Genomic DNA, 14,382 nt, shown 5'->3' with positions numbered 1-14,382 from the left:
TAGATATAACCTGGGATGAAGGGGATCAAAGGATATGGGGGGAAAGCGGGATCAGGCTATTGAATTGGATGATCAGCCATGATCATAATGAATGGCAGAGCAGGCTTAAAGGACTGGTTTCAGATAAAGCTCGGCACAACATCGTGAGCCGAAGGGCCTGTTCTGTGCTGTACTGTTCATTGTTCTATGACTGAATGGCCTCCTGCTCCTATCTTCTATGTTTCTGTGTTTCTTCAAAACAGACGATTTCAATTCTGTATGTGGCCCAAAGCCAGCACATTGGAGAAACAGAGAATGGCATACCTCAAAGGTCAATACTGACCCCACCCTGTTCAATCTGTCCATAAATAACCTGCCAGCCACATGCAGCCTCAAATTCATCTACGCAGATGACATCTGCTGTGTTTACCAAGCAAGAGATTCCAAGGACATTAACAATGCTCTTAATGACGACCTCAGTAAACTCTAACTACTGTCAAAACTGGTGCCTCAAACCAAACACTGCCAAATCTGTATCATGTTTCTAACAATTTGACAATGCAAGAAGCCACCAAGAACTTGACCTCTACCTAAAGCGGCCGCATCAAACACCACCTTAAGTTTTTTAAGTTGTTTATTTATTAGTGTCACAAATTGGCTCACATTAGCACTGCAATGAAGTTACTGTGAAAATCCTCTAGTTGCCACACTCTGGCATTTGTTCGGGTACACCAAGGGAGAATTTAGCGTGACCAATGCTCCTAATCAGCACGTTATTCGGACTGTGGGAGGAAACCAGAGCACCCAGAGGAAACCCATGCAGTCATGCGGAAAACATGCAGACTCTGCACAGACAGTCACCCAAGCCGAGAATCAAACCTGAATCCCTGGCACTGTGCTAACCATTGTGCTAACCACAATGTTAACCACTGTGCCACCATGCCACCCATCTTGGTGTCATTTTGGGCCACACACTGATTTCCAGAAAGTCTGAGCTAAATTGAATACAATTTCATCAGCACGCTAGCAAGAATCTCTTGGGGAGCCAACACAAGAACCTCCTCTTTGGCTCTCTGTTACTCAGTAGCTGAGCACTGTGTTTCTGTCTGGAAGAACTCTATGCCCTGCAAACTGGTAGATGTCCACTGAGTGAGACTGAAGAACATCTCAGAAATAAGTCAGTCAAAAGAAACAAACTGGTTACCTGTGCTCGGCAACATGTCTTCTCCCCTGGGAAAAGACATCGCCCGCCCACCCACCCATCCAGCAACCACCTCATCTCAAGGCAGCCAATGTGGACCAACCTTACCAAGCCAAACAAAGAACAGTACAGCACAGGAAACAGGCCCTTTGGCCCTCCAAGCCTGTGCCGCTCATTGGTCCAACTAGATCATTCATAGAAGCATAGAAACCCTATAGTGCAGAAAGAGGCCATTTGGCCTATCGAGCCTGCACCAACCACAATCTCACCCAGGCCCTACCCCCATATCCCTACATATTTTACCCACTAGTCCCTCCAACCTACGCATCTCAGGACACGAAGGGGCAATTTTAGCATGGCCAATCAACCTAAGCCGCACATCTTTGGACTGTGGAAGGAAACCGGAGCACCCGGAGGAAACCCACGCAGACACGAGGAGAATGTGCAAACTCCACACAGACAGTGACCCAAGCCGGGAATCGAACCCAGGTCCCTGGAGCTGTGAAGCAGCAGTGCTAACCACTGTGCTACCGTGCCGCCCATTCGTTTGTATCCCCCCATTCCCAGACTGCTCATGTGACTATCCAGGTAAGTCTTAAACGATGCCAGCGTGTCTGCCTCCACTACCCTACTTGGCAGCGCATTCCAGGCCCCCACCACTCTCTGTGTAAAAAACGTCCCTCTGATATCTGAGTTATACCTCGACCCTCTCACCTTGAGCCCGTGAGCCTTCGTGATTGTCACCTCCGACCTGGGAAAAAGCTTCCCACTGTTCGCCCTATCTATACCCTTCATAATTTTGTACACCTCTATTAGGTCTCCCCTCATTTCCAGGGAGAACAAGCCCAGTTTACCCAATCTGTCCTCATAGCTAAGACCCTGCATACCAGGCAACATCCTGGTAAACCTTCTCTGCACTCTCTCTAAAGCCTCCACGTCCTTCTGGTAGTGCGGCGACCAGAACTGGACGCAGTACTCCAAATGTGGCCTAACCAGCGTTCTATACAGCTGCAACATCAGACTCCAGCTTTTATACTCTATACCCCATCCTATAAAGGCAAGTATACCATATGCCTTCTTCACCACCTTCTCCACCTGTGCTGCCACCTTCAAGGATTTGTGGACTTGCACACCTAGGTCCCTCTGTGTTTCTATACTCTTGATGGCTCTACCATTTATTGTATAACTCCCCCCTACATTATTTCTTCCAAAATGCATCACTTTGCATTTATCTGGATTAAATTCCATCTGCCATTTCTCCGCCCAATTTTCCAGCCTATCTGTATCCTGCTGTATTGTCCGACACTGTTCATCGCTATCCGCAAGTCCAGATATCTTCGTGTCATCCGCAAACTTGCTGATAACACCAGTTACACCTTCTTCCAAATCATTTATATATATCACAAATAACAGAAGTCCCAGTACAGAGCCCTGCGGAACACCACTGGTAAGAAATCATAGAAATCATAGAAACCCTACAGTGCAGAAGGAGGCCATTCGGCCCATCGAGTCTGCACCGACCACAATCCCTCCCAGGCCCTACCCCCACATATTTACCCACTAATCCCTCTAACCTACGCATCTCAGGACTCTAAGGGGCAATTTTTTTTAACCTGGCCAATCAACCTAACCCGCACAAGAAGTTTAACAACACCAGGTTGAAGTCCAACAGGTTTATTTGGTAGCAAAAGCCACACAAACTTTCGGAGCTCCAAGCCCCTTCTTCAGGTGAGTGGGAATTCTGTTCACAAACAGAGCATATAAAGACACAAACTCAGTTTACATGAATAATGGTTGGAATGCGAATACTTACAACTAATCAAGTCTTTAAGAAACAAAACAACGTGAGTGGAGAGAGCATCAAGACAGGCTAAAAAGATGTGTATTGTCTCCAGACAAGACAGCCAGTGAAACTCTGTGGGGGTTACAAATAGTGTGACATGAACCCAATATCCCGGTTGAGGCCGTCCTCGTGTGTGCGGAACTTGGCTATCAGTTTCTGCTCAGCGACTCTGCGCCGTCGTGTGTCGCGAAGGCCGCCTTGGAGAACGCTTACCCGAATGTCAGAGGCCGAATGCCCGTGACCGCTGAAGTGCTCCCCAACAGGAAGAGAACAGTCTTGCCTGGTGATTGTCGAGCGGTGTTCATTCATCCGTTGTTGCAGCGTCTGCATAGTTTCCCCAATGTACCATGCCTTGGGACATCCTTTCTTGCAGCGTATCAGGTAGACAACGTTGGCCGAGTTGCAAGAGTATGTACCATGTACTTGGTGGATGGTGTTCTCACGTGAGATGATGGCATCTATGTCGATGATCCGGCACGTCTTGCAGAGGTTGCTGTGGCAGGGTTGTGTGGTGTCATGGTCACTGTTCTCCTGAAGGCTGGGTAGTTTGCTGCGGACAATGGTCTGTTTGAGGTTGTGCGGTTCTCTTCCTGTTGGGGAGCACTTCAGCGGTCACGGGCATTCAGCCTCTGATATTCGGGTAAGCGTTCTCCAAGGCGGCCTTCGCGACACATGACGGCGCAGAGTCGCTGAGCAGAACTGATAGCCAAGTTCCGCACACACGAGGACGGCCTCAACCGGGATATTGGGTTCATGTCACACTATTTGTAACCCCCACAGAGTTTCACTGGCTGTCTTGTCTGGAGACAATACACATCTTTTTAGCCTGTCTTGATGCTCTCTCCACTCACGTTGTTTTGTTTCTTAAAGACTTGATTAGTTGTGAGTATTCGCATTCCAACCATTATTCATGTAAATTGAGTTTGTGTCTTTATATGCTCTGTTTGTGAACAGAATTCCCACTCACCTGAAGAAGGGGCTTGGAGCTCCGAAAGCTTGTGTGGCTTTTGCTACCAAATAAACCTGTTGGACTTTAACCTGGTGTTGTTAAACTTCTTACTGTGTTTACCCCAGTCCAACGCCGGCATCTCCACATCATGAACACCACTGGTCACAAACCTCCAGCCGCAAAAAGACCCTTCGACTGTTACCCTCTGTCTCCTGTGGCCAGCCAGTTTTCTACCCATCTAGCCACCTCTCCTTGTATCCCATGAGCCTTAACCTTCTTAACCAACCTGCCATGTGGGACTTTGTCAAATGCCTTACTGAAATCCATATAGACGACATCCACGGCCCTTCCTTCGTCAACCGTTTTTGTCACTTCCTCAAAAAACTCCACCAAATTTGTAAGGCACGACCTCCCTCTTACAAAACCATGCTGCCTGTCACTAATGAGATTGTTCAGTTCTAAATGCGCATACATCCTGTCTCTAAGAATCCTCTCTAACAACTTCCCTACCACAGTCATCAAGCTCACTGGCCCATAATTACCCGGGTTATCCCTGCTACCCTTCTTAAATAACGGTACCACATTTGCTATCCTCCAGTCCTCAGGGACCTCACCTGTGTCCAATGAAGAGACAAGGATTTCCGTCAGAGGCCCAGCAATTACATCTCTTGTCTCCCTGAGCAGTCTAGGATAGATGCCATCAGGCCCTGAGGATTTGTCAGTTTTAATGTTACCTAAAAAACCTAACACTTCCTCCCTTGTAATGGAGATTCTCTCTAACGGGTCAACACCTCCCTCTGAGACACTCCCAGTCAACAAGTCCCTCTCCTTTGTGAATACCGATGCAAAGTATTCATTTAGGATCTCCCCTATTCCCTTGGGTTCTAAGCATAATTTCCCCTCCTTTGTCCCTGAGAGGTCCGACTTTTTCCCTGACAACTCTTTTGTTTCGAACATATGAATAAAATGCCTTCGGATTCTCCTTAATCCTATCTGCCAAGAACATTTCGTGACCTCTTTTTGCCCTTCTAACTCCCTGTTTAAGTTCTTTCCTACTCTCTCTGTATTCCTCCAGAGCTGCATCTGTTTCCAGTTGCCTGGACTTAACTTTGATCAGATCCTCTATTTCCCTGGTTATCCACGGCTCTTGAATCCTACCTTTCCTATCCTTCCTTTTTACAGGCACATGCCTGTCCTGCAGCCTTATCAACTGTTCCTTAAAAGACTCCCACATGCCAGACGTGGACTTACCCCCGACAGCCTCTCCCAATCAATGGCCACCAATTCCTGCCTAATCCGGCTATAGTTAGCCTTCCCCCAATTTAGCACCCTGCCCGTAGGACAACACTCGTCCTTGTCCATTACTATCCTAAAGTTAACAGAGTTGTGGTCACTATTTGCACATGTTCCACTACCGAAACTTTGACGACCTGACCGGGCTCATTTCCCAGAACTAGATCCAGTATAGCTCCCTCTCTAGTCGGGCTATCTACATACTGTTCCAAAGAACCTTCCAGTATGCATTTTACAAATTCCTCCCCGTCCAGACCCCCAGCCCTAAACACTTTCCAGTCTATATCAGGGAAATTGAAGTCTCCCACTACAACAACCCTATTTTTTCTGCACATATCCAGAATCTCCCGACAGTTCAGCTGTGGACCTGTGGAAGGACATGTGGCACAACAACAACAACACGGCCCAGAATCAGCACCTGGTTAATGGTTTCATGTTGGAAATCCCAGGCTTTGACTTCCCACGCAGCAAATGGGTCAAACTGGACAGGTTTCACACTGTACTGAGCCAGTGTATGGTGCACCAGTCCATCAGTCATCACTCAGACCCTCCTGTGCATTGGCTAATCAACAGAGTAGAGTGTGCACACCAACGAAACAGACGTGAAAAATGCAGGCAAAAGAATTGAAGCCATCATGCTTCATATCACTGACTCCCTATTTCAGGGGGAGAATAAGGTTGAGAAGATTTTGACATGTTCCCATCATTGCTATGGCTCTGTCTCTGTCTCTATTTTTGCTTCTGTCTTTGTTTCAGTTTCTGCCCCTGTTGCTGTCACTGCTTCTGTCTCTATCACTGTTTCAGTCTCCATTTCTGTCTCTGTCTCTATTTTTGTTTCTGCCTCTGTTTCTATCACTGTCTCAGTTTCTGTCCCTCTCTCTATATGTGTCTCTGTTTCAGTCTCCATTTCTGCCTCAGCTTCTGTCTCTTCTTTCATCCCCAAGCGCACTCCACACTGAGAGACACACAGTTTCTCACTCCAGTCACGACCATTAATAGTGAATGCACCCTCCCAAGCTTCAGTCCTTTCCCTGTTGCAGACTTTATTTCCAGTGTTAAATTACTTACCTTCAATCAGTATTCAGCAGCTGGAGCTCCTCTCAGTGTTGACTGCAAAATGCCCAAAGTATTTAATTATCTCTCCAGCAACCCGAGTGTTGTAATAAACTTTGAAACACACCCTCTGCCTCAATCTGTCAATCTCAACCCACAGATGCAACTTTCTAATCTGCCCAAATCATCTAACTCACAGCGTTAGGCATAACAATTCACAAATACACCTCCCCGCACTCTGTCTCATACACTAACACAGTAACTTTATTGCAGTGTTAATGTAGGCATACAGACATTCCCCTCTGTACACTGTTACCACAGGTCCCCCTGCGATGTCCACTAATTTGTTAACTTCTCGAATGGGACCCCAAATTTGTTAAACTCCCTTGTGAATCGGAATTAGCTGGCTCCACTCCTGTATTCAACACATCCTCAGTTGGTTGCAACAAGGTTAAGTTAGAAGGAATCCTTTACCCCATGGACACCTTTTCCCAGTCCAAATGTATTTATATTTTAGAAAGAGCGAATTTAACCAGGTTGTCTTGAGTCAAAGAAAGAGGAAGTTAATTACTAAAAAAAGACGCAAGAAAATTATAAGAACACAACACACACATTCACACACTAATCAGATGGGAAGTTAAAAGTTTAGATAAAAGTTAACTAAAATGAATCCATCTTTGGCTTGTCTGTGAGCCTAGATGATGGTACATTGTAACTGTTAAATTGGGTGATTCCAGTCTAGTTATAACTAAAACTATCAAGCCCTGGTAGCATCCTAGTAAATCTTTTCTGCATTCTTTCTAGTTTAATAATATCCTTTCCATAATAGGGTGACCAGAACTCTACACAGTACTCCAAGTATGGCCTTACCAATGTCTTGCACAACTTCAACAAGACGTCCCAACTCCTGTATTCAATGTTCTGACCAATGAAACCAAGCATGTCGAATGCCTTCTTCACCACTCTGTCCACCTGTGGCTCCACTTTCAAGGGGCTATGAACCTGTACCCCTGGATATCTTTGCTCTGTAACTCTCCCCAACACCATATCACTAACTGAGGAAGTTCTGCCCTGGTTCAATTTACCAAAATGCATCACCTCGCATTTATCTAAATTAAACTCCATCTGCCATTCGTCAGCCCACTGGCCCAATTACTCAAAATCCCATTGCAACCCTAGATAACCTTTTTCACTGTCCACTATGCCACCAATCCTGGTGTCATCTGCAAACTTACTAATCATGCCTCCTATATTCTCATCCAAATCATTAATATAAATGACAAATAACCATGGACCCAGCACCGAACCCTGAGGCACACCACTGGTCACAGGTCTCCAGTTTGAAAAACAACCCTCTACAACCACCCCCTGGCTTCTGTCATCAAGCTAATTTTGTATCCATTTAGCTACCTCACCCTGGACCCCGTGAGATTTAACTTTATGCAACAACCTACCATGCGGTACCTTGTCAAAGGCCTTTCTAAAGTCCATGTAGACAACATGGGCGGCACGGTAGCACAGTGGTTAGCACTGCTGCTTCACAGCTCCAGGGTCCCGGGTTCGATTCCCGGCTCGGGCCACTGTCTGTGTGGAGTTTGCACATCCTCCTCGTGTCTGCGTGGGTTTCCTCCAGGTGCTCCGGTTTCCTCCCACAGTCCAAAGATGTGCGGGTTAGGTTGATTGGCCAGGTTAAAAAATTGCCCCTTAGAGTCCTGGGATGTGTAGGTTAGAGGGATTAGCGGGTAAAATATGTGGGGGTAGGGCCTGTGTGGGATTGTGGTCGGTGCAGACTCGATGGGCCGAATGGCCTCCTTCTGCACTGTAGGGTTTCTATGATTTCTATGAACATCAACTGCACTGCCCTCATCTACCTTCTTGGTTACTTCTTCAAAAAACTCAATCAAATTTGTGAGACATGATTTTCCACTCACAAAGCCAACTCACCCACACACTCTTCCTGCACACTCGCTCATTCACCCCAACAAATCCACTCACACACATTCATAGAAACATATAAAATTAAAAGGAGGAGGCCATTTGGCCCTTCATGCATGCTCTGCCATTCGTTACGATGACGGCTGATCATCCAACTCAATAGTCCAATCCTGCTTTTTCCCCATAACCTTTGATCCCATTCGCCCCAAGTGCTATATCCAGCCGTCTCTTGAATATATTCAATGTTTTGAAATCAACTACTTCCTGTGGTGATGAATTCCACAGGCTCACTACTCTTCGGGTGAAAAAATGTCTCCTCTAAGCTCCGTCCTAAATGGTCTACCCTGAATCCTCAGATTGTGAGCCCTGGTTCTGGACTCTCCCACCATCGGGAATGTCCTCCCTACATCTATCCTGTGTACTCCTGTTAGAATTTAGTAAATCTCGATGAGATCCCACCTCATTCCTCACACTATCTCCCCTGCCACTCAGCAAGATTTCATAGAATCATAGAATCCTACAGTGCAGAAAGAGGCCATTCGGCCCATCGAGTCTGCACCAACCACAATCCCACTCAGGCCCTATCCCCATATCTCTACATATTTACCCACTAATCCCTCTAACCTATGCATCCCGGGACACTAAGAGGCAATTTAGAATGGCCAATCAACCTAGCCCGCACATCTTTGGACTGTGGGAGGAAAGCGGAGCACCCGGAGGAAACCCATGCAGACACAGGGAAAATGTGCAAACTCCACACAGACAGTGACCCGAGCCGGGATTTGAACCCAGGTCCCTGGAGCTGTGAAGCAGCAGTGCTAACCACTGTGTCACCGTGCTGCCCTCTTACACATTTTCACATTTCAAAATGATAAAATGACATGTTGCTGATCAATATAGAATCCCAAATTTCCAAAATTAATTTACATGGAGTTACAATGGGCAGAATTCTCCAGCCCTCTCATGGTGCTCACCATTGGCTGCCAGCGGAATCTTTCCGTCCCTCTGAAGTTGATGGCGATTTACATTCCTTGCCCATGTCACCATCAGGGAAACCACAGCGGGACCAACTTCAGCGCGACTGGAAGATTCTGCTGGCAGGAAAGGCTGAATTTTGTCCAATGAATCAACAGTAGAGAAACAGGCCATTTAATCCAGCTCTATGCTGGTGTTTATGCATCATGTATGAACAAAACTCAGAGTGAGTTAATTTCTGCTTATCCAACTTGGAAGGTAATGAGGAACTGTGAGGAAGATAGCGATAGCCTGGAGGATAGTGGCAAGTTGGTGGAATGGGAAGATACGTTGAAATTTAACACAGAAATGTGAAGTGACATTGTTACAATTGCAGTTGATGTTCCCACTGGATGGGAAAGTCCCAGAATGGAACCCTGGCTCAAAAGACCATGGCCACCTGCCACAGGAATCGGAGCAGGCGAGGAGCGGACCAGGAAAAGGTCGGTTTCTGGGGTGAGTGAGGCTGAAAAATCTCATCCCATAACTTTTACTTTATTTAGAAAATATGGAGGAACAGAGTATCAGGAATGCCAATGAGTTTTTAACCACAGAAAAAAATATTTATTAAACGTGAAAAGTTTGACTATAATACAATACTCCACTCCCACTTACCTTCACAAATGTACTCATTTTAAGGAAATCAAAGGATACAAAATATATCTTACGCTGTAATGTTTCCAGTAAATACATAGTCCCTCTAGCTCAACAGAACAACTATAAGATCCCCCCTCACTCTTCTAAACTCTAGTGAATATAATCCTAATCGACTTAGTCTCTCCTCATATGACAGACCTGCCACCCCAGGAATCAGTCTGGTAAACCTTCGCTGTACTCCCTCTATAGCAAGGACATCCTTCCTCAGATAAGGACACCAAAACTCCAGGCGTGGCCTCATCAATGCCCTATACAATTGCAGCAAAACATCCCTATTCCTATACTCAAATCCTCTCGCTATGAAGGCCAACATACCATTTGCCTTCTTTACTGCCTGCTGTACCTGCACGCTTACTCTCAGCAACTGATGCATGAGGACTGCAAGGTCTCGTTCAGTACTCACCTCTCTCAGTTTGCACCCATTCAAGTAATAATCTTTGCTTCCTATCTGCTAACCAGCTTTCTATCCATTTCAAGACATTACCTGCAATCCCATGTGCTTTAACTTTACACAGTAGTCTGTTATGTGAGACTTTGTCGAAAGCCTTCTGAAAGTCTAAATAAACCACATCCACTGGTTCTCCTCGGTCAACTCTACTAGTTACATCCTCAAAAAATTCCATTAGATTCGTCAAGCATGATTTCCCTTTTGTAAATCCATGCTGACTTTGTCTGATTATGCCACTGCCTTCCAAATGCCGAGCTTCCACACACAACCTCTCAGGTCCTTGAGGAGAAACTTCTAACCCAGAGGGTGGCGATGGTCTGGAATGCACTGCCTGGGAGAGTGGTGTAGGCGGGATGTCTCACATCCTTTAAAAAGTACCTGGATGAGTACTTGGCACGCCATAATATTCAAGGCTATGGGCCAATTGCTGGCAAGTGGGATTAGGTAGACAGATCAGGGCCTTTCATGTGTCGCTGCAGACTCGATGGGCCGAAAGACCTCTTCTGCACTGTAGGATTATGTGATTCTGTATTCCAGGCTCTCAGCTCATCTGTTTTGCCAGTTATATTTCTTGCATTGAAGGAAACGCGCTCCAGATCTACTGTCCAGCCTCGCCCTGCGGCCCTCCGTCTGCCTGCTCTTACTCTGCTCTATGTTTATCTCAGTCTCACATTCTTCCCCAGTCCCTACACTTATTGGCCCACCCCCATATCACACTAGTTTAAACCCTCCCGAACAGCACTATCAAACCTCCCACTCAGGATATTGGTGCCCTTCCAGTTCAGGCGCAGTCCAGGTCCCACCTTTCCCAGAAGACATCCCAGTGATCCATATATCTAAAGCCCTCCCCCCTACACAGCTCTTTAGCCACGTGTTCACCTGTACTATCTCCCTGCTCCAAGCCTCACTAGCACGTGGCATGGGGAGTAATCCTGAGATTACTACCCGAGAGGCCCTGCTTTTTAGCTCCTGACCTAACTCCCTGAATTGTCTTTGCAGGACCTCTTCTCTCTTCCTGCCTATGTCATTAGTACCAATGTGGACAATTACATCTGTCTGTTTACCCTCCTGTTTCAGGATGCCCTGTACCTGCTTAGTGACATCCTTGGCCCTGGCACTGGGAGGCAACACACCATCCTAGAGTCTCGTTTGCGGCCACAGAAACGCTTCTCTGTGCCCCTGACTATCGAGTCTCCTACTACTATCACTTACTTGGACTTAGCCCGACCCAGCAGAACTAGGTGTGGTGCCACAGGCCTGGCTGCTGCTGGTATTTTCCCCTGACAGGCCATCCCCCTCAACAGTATCCAAAACGGTGTACCTGTTTGAAAGGGGAATAGCCACAGGAGACTCTCCTGGCAGTCACACATCTACCCGTCTGAACCTGTGGTGTGACCACCTCCCTGAAGCTAGTGTCTATCACACATAGATATGAATGTTCCACAATGTGTCTTATAAAGAGAACTTATAAAGCCATACGCACCACCTCTATACTGTACCACCTGCCCACCACCTTGCTGTGCCGCTACTCATCTTATCCATAAACAAAGCAAAGGGTACAAAAAATACACTTTCACTGAAAATACAAGGATTACAACAAAGAAACTGGGTAAAAAAGCATAACCCATGTCATAAAAGCAACCCAGCATGCTCCCCAATGGAATGAAGGAGACCCTTCATCAGTCCACAAACAGAAAAATGTCTCCATGTTGCAAACACTGAATCCCAAGGATTTGAATTTGAAACAGGGCCCCCTTACCCACCCTGCTCTCTTCAGTGCCGTACAACAAAACCAACATTGAATGCAAACACTATCACACTTTAAACTAAGGTCTCGCTCACCCAACCACCAGAGCATACCAGTGGATAAATTCCTTCACAAGTAAATAGACATCCAGGTTTGCAAAGGGTAACAGCATAAGTAGTGTAACAAGATAACAGGCAATATGCACCTCTGTGCTTGTATATCATACACCGTTGTCAGGATAAAAGACAACATTATAAAAGCAGGAGTACAATCACAAGGGAAAGTAGTTCAGGATTAATGATGAACTTCAGGATAATATAGCCATCATGGAGCTTGAAAAGGCCAAAGCCATGATAGGATTTTCGAGCAATATTGAGGATCCATCCAGAAATCTGCCAAAACTTCTGCCCTTCCGCCATGTCGTCACCCTGAAGTCCCGGCGAAGAGAGGTCCAGGCCCCAGCAGTCGGCAAGGTCTCATTGAACTGTCTCCAGCCCTTCTCGACACCTTCAAGACCACATAAAACCCATGATTGGACCTTCGACCGACCCCAGTCTCGACGACTGAATATAATAGGTCCCATGAAACTTAAACATCCAGCCTTCAAGTGCAGATTGTGAAAGTGTGGTGGCACTTCTCAAATGTGGCTGGGAATTCCTTCGTCGCTCCCTTCGAGAGACCGGCTGCGTGTATACTTCATCTCTGGCCTATCTCCCCAAATCAACCAGCATGTTTGACATACCATGCAGCAGGATTTCCAGGGAGTGAAGGTGAGCCTTCACCAAGGAAACTGCCTCTCGACTGACAGCATTCTTGGGGCGACTCTCCCATCGCGACCTGCAAATTTTCTGGCGGGTCCGGTCGGGAGAATCGCGTGTCGGCCATTTCGCGGGATTCGCGCATGCCTTCCTGACGCATGCGCGTCTCCCAGAGCTGGAGAACAGTCGGAATGGGAGCGCTCTGGAAACCGATGGGAAAAGAGGAAAGTCATTTAAATATTTTTTAAATGCATTTTAAATATATTTTGATAGTGATTATCGGGCCCAGGCCAGAGCTTGCCACGCCCAATAGCATCTCCCACCCTGCCAGGAGTTCTTCATTCCGACGGGGTTTAGAGTAGCTCCCGACATTTGGGAAACTAGCGGGAGACCCCGCTAGAGTGAAAGGGGGTCAATTGGGGCCCCCAAGGGGATTGGGCAGTGGGGAGGGGTGCCCCCTGGGCCCCCAGGCACTGCCCAAGGGGCAAAGTGTCCAGGCCCATGTGGCACCTTGGCACTGCCCACTGGACATCAGGCGGTGCCAAGGGGGTGGGGCCTATTGTGGGCGGGGCCAAGGGGCGATCAGTGGGGGTGGGGGGTCCCGCTGCCACTCTGCATAGAAATTGATCTGGGCTGGAGGGAGGCCAGCGATCAGGGCAGGCTTTACGGGGGGGAGGGGGGGGGGTCTGACCCCAGGAATGGGTCTGCTGGGGTGAGGGGGATGGGGGGATCGCCACTGCTGGTGGGACGGCAGGGGGGGGTGGGGGGGCTGGACATCGGGGCACTCTGGGACGGTGGGAGGTCAGGCCTGGCCCGGGAATTGTCATGGGGGCTGCGATCAGGCCGTGGGGTGGGGAGAGGCGAGGGGGCTGGAGGGGCAGCACTGCGGGGGTTCCGGGCTATCGGGCTGGCCAGCAAACGGGGAGACTGACAGATCGGGGCCACTGCACATGCGCAGAATTCCAGAACTGTCAAACTCTGGCGTGAATAGGCACCCCCCCCCCCGGATTTTTAATGATATTCACGATTGTGACCTTTGCATTGCAGAGTGGGGTGATTTGTGTGTGAAACAGCACTGAAAAGACAGTCGTGATCTGGACCAGTTTTCTCATCAATTCAGCACTTTTGGGAGAATCGCCCCCCGCCCTTATTTCTCCTTCATCCATTTTCTCCCAGTCATTTTGCAGTTTATCAATGTGAGCAGCAATGGTCTGTGCCAGGGAGCCCAGGCTGGCATCCAGAACTTTTCTCTCAATGGCAGTCAGCATCTCGATGCCTGCGACATTGCAAGAGCGTCAGCCCGTTCACCAACAAAACCTCCATTGCAAACATCTCCGACCTCCTCAATAAAACAAGGATTTTCTTGACTTAACTCAGCTCCCCATCACCAACCAGGATCTTCAGGATCGCTGCACGGAGTATACACTTCAGGGTTAAATAATCATGGGTTCTGTATTCGGATAAATAAAAGTTGGGAACCTATGTAAGGAGTCCGAGAAGGAGGG

At 47.5% G+C, this 14,382-nt stretch overlaps 1 protein-coding gene across 1 annotated transcript in view; it reads right to left on the bottom strand.

Moving 5' to 3' along the window:
• LOC144501002 (C-C chemokine receptor type 7-like) overlaps nucleotides 1–6,383 on the bottom strand; it is a 34,841-nt gene extending 28,458 nt beyond the window's left edge. Inside the window, exon 1 of the mRNA XM_078224509.1 lies at nucleotides 6,334–6,383. The gene's annotated coding sequence lies outside the window, so the exon portion shown is untranslated. The remainder of the gene's footprint in view (nucleotides 1–6,333) is intronic.
• Between the last annotated feature and the right edge of the window lie 7,999 nt (nucleotides 6,384–14,382).

This window comes from Mustelus asterias, chromosome 11 (genome assembly GCF_964213995.1).
Source record: "Mustelus asterias chromosome 11, sMusAst1.hap1.1, whole genome shotgun sequence".
In the NCBI taxonomy this organism is placed as follows: domain Eukaryota; kingdom Metazoa; phylum Chordata; class Chondrichthyes; order Carcharhiniformes; family Triakidae; genus Mustelus; species Mustelus asterias.
This window is presented reverse-complemented; position numbering and strand designations above follow the sequence as displayed.